Below are 8,721 nucleotides of genomic sequence, written 5' to 3'. Positions count from 1 at the left end.
GAGGCCCCAAGATGGAGCCTTGAGGAACCCCACATGTCATATTTGTCAACTCAGATGTGTATTTACCTATAGAAACAAAGTTGTTTGTCCTTTAGGTAGGATTCAAACCAATTTAGTTTGTTTTGTTTTTTTTCACAATTTTGCTGTTTCCAAAAAGTCCCACCAAGTTTTCCAGTCGGAAGGATTTCTTAACTTTTTTATATACAAATAATATTACATAGATGGAAATATTTGTTTACATAGATGACCAAACCGTTTGAGACCCAGTGAGATAACTTTGACTAAAGTTTACAATCTAATCACTCGGAGTCCTTTACCTCCCTGAGCTAACGTTATCTCTCAGTCCGACAGGAGAGGTCTCTCCCTCTCCTTATTGTTGAAACAGCTTCTAATCTCCGTTAGCTCCGAGCTAGCACCAAATGCTGACAACAACCCCCGTAACTATCGAAAGAGCTCTTCCTCTCCTTATTGTTGAAACAGCTACTAATCTCCGTTAGCTCCGAGCTAGCACCAAATGCTAACAACAACCCCCGTCCCCCCCCCCTTACTATTAAGCCTGACTGGATCGTCCTCTTAAAAAAACACTGGCTTAAAACTTGTCTGCATACTTTGAAGGCCCTTTTCTCATTACCGGTCTTGAAGACAGTCATTATACTTTATGTGACATATCTTGCAGAATATTTGGAAAGTATAAATAACACATATATCATTGGAAAGCTAAGCATCTCCTCTTTCCAACATTGTATGTAACTCAAATGATGTTTCAACGTGGATGTGACAGATTTTAATAGAGCAGGTCTCATATCTGGAACAACTGCTGCTACGTTCACTTCTTTTAAATCCAGTGTGAAGACTTTTTATTTTTGCCGCTGCTTTCAATTAAATCAAATAACTCAATATCTTACGCTGCACTGTATTTTGTATCCTTGTATTTTATATATTTCGCATTTGAATTTAGCATGTTTTGTTTTTTATTTGGGTCTCTTGGCTTGTAAAGCACTTTGAATGTGCACTTTGTGTTGAACTCTGCGATATGAATAAACGTCCCTTGCCTTGCGTAGTGAGAGAAGAATAATAAAAATATGTGTTATGTATGTATATGCTTTAGGGGAATTATTGGTGGTGAAAGTGCCTCTCCTTGGAGTCAGGACTGGCAGAGAGAAAAATGGCCGCAGAGGCGGAGGAGACACGGCAGAGAATGAGCATGATATAGAGTCTGTGTCTGCACACCACCCACACAAGTGAAAGCGATAACAAAAGACAGAGAGATGCAGAAAGAGAAACAGAAGGATGCTAAAAGAGGATGCATTTTTTCTTCCTCTCATTAAGTGCTGCACTTTATCTATTGTTACTTCTCACTGCCGAGACCCTCAAGCTCTCAGTCAACTGTGGCGAAACAGAAGAAAACGACCCTATTTGTATTGAAGTGCTATTTTCATGTCAATGCTTCTTGTTCTGTTTTCTCAGGGTCTGTGTTGTTGTGTTTGTCGGAGATAGGGAACTTTGCACCCTCCGGATCTGTTCCACTTCCTTGTGTTCCCAGTTCGCTCATCAGAGCAAGTCTGTGTCTTTGTGTGTATAATGTGTTTGTGAGATATACATTTTCAAAATGGTCAGATGAAACGGAGAGTTTGGAGACACAGCAATACATCTTCAAAGCGAGTTCAACAATTCAGCAGCCAGTAATTGACCAGACTTTGACACTGAAGACGATTAAACTTGGGGTTAACATGAGGCCAAGGCTGTATCATCTCTAACAAGGAGCCCAACATCTGCCTCAAAGGAGATACGTTACAGTCCAAAACAACCTAAGATCAAGAGAGGTGGCAAAAACCATAGCATGTGAATAGGAAATGAATGTAGACCCTGTGAAAGCGTTGCGTTTTGTCTGTGGCAATCTCGTTTTCTTGCAACCAGAAGTGACACAAGCGGAACAATCGTTAGCTAACTTTCATTAACTGAGAACATAGTAAAAAAATGAATAGTCTTATCATTAGTAGAACAATCAGATAGATGGTGGCAACCAATCAATAATGAGGTAAAAACCCTGAAGCAGACCATGCTTTTGGTCTATTTGACTCAGATACAGTATCTGAATGCACATCATGCTGTATTGAAGAAGACCTGTAACTAGTGATTGAGACCATAAACTTGTCAGGAAAATGTTTTCTGAGGTGTTAAATAAAGTGAGAAGATGGGTATGTGTCTCGTAGACTTATGTAGCTCAGCGCAAGTTCAATCAGGAAGACCAATATCCTCTGGTGTTACACGTCATTTCAATACTCTCTCCTCTCTCATTAAGTGATCAGGGGCGTTACTCCCCGGCTAGCCAATCATCGCACCGCTAACCCCTTTAAATCTGCCCTTCCCTCTCCGTCAGTTGTCATTTCAGGTGTCAACGCGCACCCCTTCGCCTCCTGTCTCCTAATACAGGGCCAAGCTAAAACCTTCTCCCTTCAGACCGGACCAAACTACTTATAACCCCCCGGTGTCTAGACACCGGGGGGTTTTCCCCTCCTGACTGATCACCCTGCAAACCGGGGCCTAATCGCCAAACATCATTTCATTCACTTGTTGTAATCCGTCAATCACTATTCCTTCATATTATGTGTCCCGGTAATAAACATGTATTTCATACATCACGTCTCTCCGGATTGAACTATAAAAACAGACTGATATTAAAGACAATGCAAGTTTTATATATTCCTCATTGGCTTTACTTTTCAGAGGTTGCTGCTGGTGGAAAAAACACTGAATTTAAAGAGATGCCATAATGCAAAAATAACTCAGCAATACGTTTTGTGTAAAAATGCAAACTATAGCCTTCAAAATGTTTGAGCGCTTCTGGGGCTCAACAACGAGTTTGTTCAAGGTGTGCTTTGGATATGAATACATATATACATTCATACATATTGAGGACTTTCTGTCAAGGCTTGAGGCCAAATTATTACATCATCTTATTTTTAGATATAGCATGACGATACCATTACAACAAAGGCACTGATCATTAGCAAGGACCACTCCACAACAATAGGTTTTTTTGAAGATTGAAATGGAAATTCAGGAGTATAGCATTTGATGACAAATGAAGAGGAGATTTGGTCAGAAGAAGGATGTTTTCTGGGAGGCAGGTATGGGAGGAGGTACCAAAGGAAGGTCGGAGGGACAACCATTGTGTGTTCTGTGTGTGGTGCATGTTTCTGTCCAAGTGGATAACAGGCACCAGACATTACCTACGGTTAAGGTTAGAAACGTGGGAGAGGTATGAACCAGATTGAGTAGGAAGAGATAACGGGAGACGGGAACAGAAGTTGAATGGATTAAGGCAGGGGTGCCCAACCTTTTTTTAACCGAGAGCTACTTTTAAAGTTGCCAGTCTGCCGAGATCTACCAGTCCAAATAGAGAGGCGTAGCCATTACTGACAGCCTACTACCAGGTAAATACACACTTCTACTTGAATAAAACTGAACTTTGTACGATTAATACTTCATAAAATACTGCAGATCCTTTATCTTACCTCTTTCTAATCTACACACATACAAGTATTTAACAGAAGTTACACAACAGTGTTGTTGATACAGAGTTGTAGTTTATTCACACGTCACTACAGTGGGTGATGTTTTCAAGAAGCATTGAACAGTGCTGCCACATATGACACAGGAAAAAAAAGAAAAGCCTCTGAACCCTTTCTTTGCCATTATATAAAAACAGTGTTGCTACAAAAGTATAAATTAGGCTTACTAATAAGAAAACTCAGATCTGAAGCTACACAGGAATCTGCTGCCAAAGTGCAATAAGAGACAACATTAATAGAATCAAACCCTTTTTTTGTTGCATTTTAGTAGATTATAAAAAGAAATGCCTTTAAAATAGGATGCAAGCAACACTAGTTTCTTAACCTGAATTGATAATAGACTATAATCAATTTAAGTTTCTATTCTTATACCATTTTGTACAATAATTGTAATGAATAAGTTCAAACAAACTCAAACTTACAGCTGATTAATAACGATATCTAACTTGAGTTGTTATCATATCAAAAACCTGTTGAAATGCAACTGTTATTTTTATTACGCATCGGCAGCCTCCAGAAATGCTTCTTTCACAACTTCGCCGTCTTTGAAAGACTTCATGTGTTTCGCAAGAACGTGACTGACACGATAAGATGCTCTGGGAGCAGCCTTGCTCTTGTTGTTGGGCCTGGTGGAAATGGACTGCTGTGCATTTAGCTGTCCTCTCAGGCCCCTCCCCTTTTTGGAGCGTGGGGCAGAATTAGGCAATAGAGTCTGTCTGCAGACCGCAGCAAGGAGGCGTTTCCTATAGGGCGTTTCCTATAGGGGCGTTTCCTATAGTGAACGACGGGAGCCGGCTCTCGCCCGCGAACGAGACGTTTTTTGTTTTGTTTTTGCGGAGGGATCTAGATCGGCATGAAGGCACATTATGCAATGTGCAATGTGGACATTATCCCGCTTATTACACATGGCCACATTCTCAACAAAGTAACGACATGACTCCCAATAATAATTGAAATGCTTTTATGGATTTAGATAAAGATTTTATTGATTTAAAAAATAGTTTTTTGTATTGATTTAAATTGACATGCATCCGCTAAGAAAAGTAGTCCGTTGTTACTGTTTGAACTAACGTAACAACGGCAGGAACTGCTTAGATAGTGTTTTTGGGGAGCTTTTTGATTACAGATTTGAAAACATCGTTGCTTGCTTTAAAAGTAGCACAATTCATTATGTCAAACCTTGAAAGATATCCCTGCCCTAATGCAAAAAGTAACTGGCAACTATGTCGCCGTAGCTATGATGTCTATGTCTGGACCGCTGCGTAAAAAGGAGGGTTTCTGACCCATTACTTCTCTTCCTACTTTTTGTCCCCCTCTTCTCCCCGCTGCAGCCTAGCAGTTGATCTCAAAGCACGCTCCCCTCTCCTGCAGGGAGAAAAACTATATTTATATACTTTATATAGGTTGATACAGTAGCCCCTTTTTTTAAATAGTTTTTATAGGTGTTGCCATCTGTTTTGTGTAGCGTGGTTCTACAAGCAAGTCAATGCATTAATTGGGTGGTATCAGAGAGTTACACGGGTCTGTAAATGCAATGAAAACAATTGGCCACAGCAAATAATGTATATTAACATGTAATTTTTACTTTTGAATAACTTTAGTACAAAGGATGTCTTGAATAATTTAAGTGAATATGTTGTACACATATAAATAATTAGTCAAAACAGGGCTACATTTGATTTAATTAAAAGGTATAATATGTGGTAAACTGAAGAGCCCCTTTGGGAGCCGAAAGAGCCGGCTCTTCTTGGTGAGCCAAATGAATCCGGCTCAGGCAAAGAAGAGCCGGAATTCCCATCACTAGAAACAATGACTTCTTCTTCGTCTGCAAGGATTTATAAACGCAGCTGGGAATAAAAAAGTTCGGAAACGCCCCTAGGAAACGCCCCTCTAGGAAACGCCCTCCTTGCTGCGGTCTGCAGGGACAGGACCCACATCTGCGAAGTAGGAGGGAATTCCGTCTTCTCTGTAGCGTTTGTGCACTGTTTTGAAAATGCCGCTCTTAAATTACCCTTCTTCGATAAAGCCTCGCTTGCATTGCAGATGAGACAGATGGACTTGAATTGGAATAGATACAAAAATAATCACCTCCCACTCGGATTGAAAATTATATATGTGTTGCTTCTTGTGTGTGTGCGGACTGTCCACTCCTGGGGGTATAGCCTACTGCGAAGCAGGATTTCACCCTCACTTAGCCGGCTAATCAGGGAAAACTCCGGCTTTCCGGTCATCCGAAGCTGGTTCTCTTTTTAGCAAGCTAGATCTCCATGGTAATATATGCTAAGCAGCTAACCTGGTCGGGACCAGGTTAGGTTGCAGGCTAGAGCTCAACTCAGTGAAAACACCGGCCTGCTGACCAATCAGAGCTCAGTGTGGCGGAGTTTAAAAGCGATCAAGTCATATTACAGGAGAAAGGAAATACAGAAAAACTGCCGTCGCAGGAAAGACGGCCGGCAAAAATTCACACCGACTAGTGTGAACGTGAACATTAATAGAATATCACCCTCCCACTTCAGAAGCAATCTGACTATTATAACATTAGCGTTAAGAAAGCTTACTAATATCGGCCACAACATAAGTAACCGGATCAGAGTAACATTAAGTACAGTCTGCGGCATATCACTCATAATGTATCATATCTCTCCTTATCTGAGTCAGCTGAGCCGTATCTGGCCGTGCAACACTCACAGTGTCACATACTGTATGCAGAAGTATTATTTAAGCAACACATAAGTTGACGAAACACTCGAGACAAATGTAATTGAAGTCAGATCGTGTTTTAGACGGGCAGTGATATCATAAACCTGTTAATGTACGCATTCAAACACTTTTCTTTTGCCAGCTGTATTCACCTTGCAGGTGCAGCTATGTGGCTTTATCCTGGATAAAGTGTTTAAGTCATGGATGTTTAAAGTTTAACTTCTTCATTTTTGACTAGTAGTAAAGTTCACTTTTCAATTCAGGAAGTATGACGCTGCGCTGTCAGTGCGCTTTTCCATGTTTGTGATTGGTCGAATGCTCCAAATACCACCCCTTTCATGTGAACGCGCACCTAACTAGATAGGACACGGCTGGCTTGAGCGATCCACTTGATAACCAGCGCCGTAGGACAGTTTAGCGAGAGCGCGTATGTTTTGGATTAAGCCAACCGGCTAACTCAAACATATCCAGGTTAGGTTGAACCAGGTTCGTAGTATAGGCCCCTGGTGTTGACACGGACAACGTTAGCGAACTAGTGCACTGCCCACTGCCCACCAGCCACGCCCCGACACATGGGGTCACGCCGGCCAATCACAAAGCTTTGATGCGTTCAATTGCATTATTCTGGCAGAGGAAGATTATGTTATAGGACATTAACGATAAAACAGAATATTGTTGTTCTATTTTTAGACACATCTCGCGATCGACTGGGAATCTCCCCGCGATCGACCGGTCGATCGCGATCGACTGCTTGGGCACCCCTGGATTAAGGGATGTGGGTTAAGATTAGGAGAAAGGGAAATTGGTGAAAGGAAAGGGATGAGTCCATGGTATGATTCTGATCATTATTATTACAAAATCCAGCCCATCCTTTTGTATAAATGCCAGTCCATCCTAACGTGTGGACTCTGCTATCAGTACTGAAGATTAAAAATCGTGTTGGTGAACACGAAATGCCGTGAGACTGGGTTGTATGGAGAGGGCCAAAAGTCATGACTCCCTATTAATGGTATCATGCAACAGTGATCTTTTAGGCAACCACTGGCCTCAATAACTTCAGCCTCCGAGGCTAACAGACACCACCTTCACACACATTCCTATAATATGCTGCCAAACAATTTTGAAACAGGATTTAAGCTAATGCTGACGCCTTCTGTCCATTTTCTGCCCCCGTCAATGCTGTCATCAGTTTGGGACTGGATGAGCAGCAGCTGCCAGGAAATATGACAAGCACCTAGTTAGATTATGAGAACTATTGTTGTTTAAAAGAACCGGTTAGCCCTGTGTGTTGTGATGCTGGTTATGTGTGACAGGCAAGCTACCGCCAGGCTGGAGGTTCCAATTTACAGAGCTCATAGCCACTGTTTATGTCCGTGAAAGCATATACCTCCATGAAAAACAAGGAAACACATGTAGCTGCAGACTATTGCAAAGGAGAACCAATGTACGTGTCTTTCTGACCCATTTGACCTCTTTCAATCAACAAAAGGAAAATAAAAAAAGAGTTACCTCAACTCTGATGTCTGTAGCGCTGATTGATTTGTACACCCACAGCCTTCCCAGAAGTCCAATTATCACCAGAAAACCTTCAATGGCATGTTTATGTGACTAACTGTTGGATTGGATGTACATATACATGTTTGTGTGCTCATTAAGCTGTGTATATTGACTTTTCTGTGAAAACATGGAGCTTATCAGTGTAAAAAAGTTATTATTGTATCAAATGACCCTGTGGGTGAAGTGGACCTAAAGGGGGAAGCGCTACTCAGTAATTGATCGATTGCTCCACTCTTGACAAACATGGTTAATCGACGCTTTGGTATGTGTGTGTGTGTTTAGTGGGTCAGACCACCCATTAACAAAACCATGTCAATCACTTGTGATCGAACAATAAACCTGTGCAACATATCTTCAAATTGGATTCCTTGCAACGACACGTATTCCCAGTTGTGGAGATGAAATAACACAGAATCTTTTACTTGATATCGTGATTATCATTTCCTTCTTTTTGGAAAATATCACACTGAGACACCTCTAAAATTGTAAGGCTGTTGACTGGTTGGTTATGGCCTTGGCCGTCATGCATTTGTAGTGATTGTTTAAAATGTAGTAGTTGTTCTGACCAAGGGTGTAACTTTGGTTTGAGAAGTGGGGGGGGACACAAAACAGGGGGGTCTTCCGCAATGAAACAATTTCTCAATTTAATTCCATGTCCTGCCTTACTACAAATATATTAGGGACTATAGTGTTAACAAATCCAAGAAAAATGTGTAGTGTATATAATGAGTGTGCACACTTATCTAGTATCCTATCCATGTGAACCTGTTTTATTTGTGATGATCTCACATCCTCTAAGGGGGTCCGGGGGCATGCACCCCCAGGAGGATTTTTTTTTTTTTCTTTAAATTGAAGTTGAATGCATCAATCTGGTGCAGTTTGAGGGCAA

The sequence above is a fragment of the Pseudochaenichthys georgianus genome, chromosome 13 (genome assembly GCF_902827115.2).
Source record: "Pseudochaenichthys georgianus chromosome 13, fPseGeo1.2, whole genome shotgun sequence".
Lineage (NCBI taxonomy): Eukaryota > Metazoa > Chordata > Actinopteri > Perciformes > Channichthyidae > Pseudochaenichthys > Pseudochaenichthys georgianus.
Note: the sequence above shows the minus strand (reverse complement) of the source record.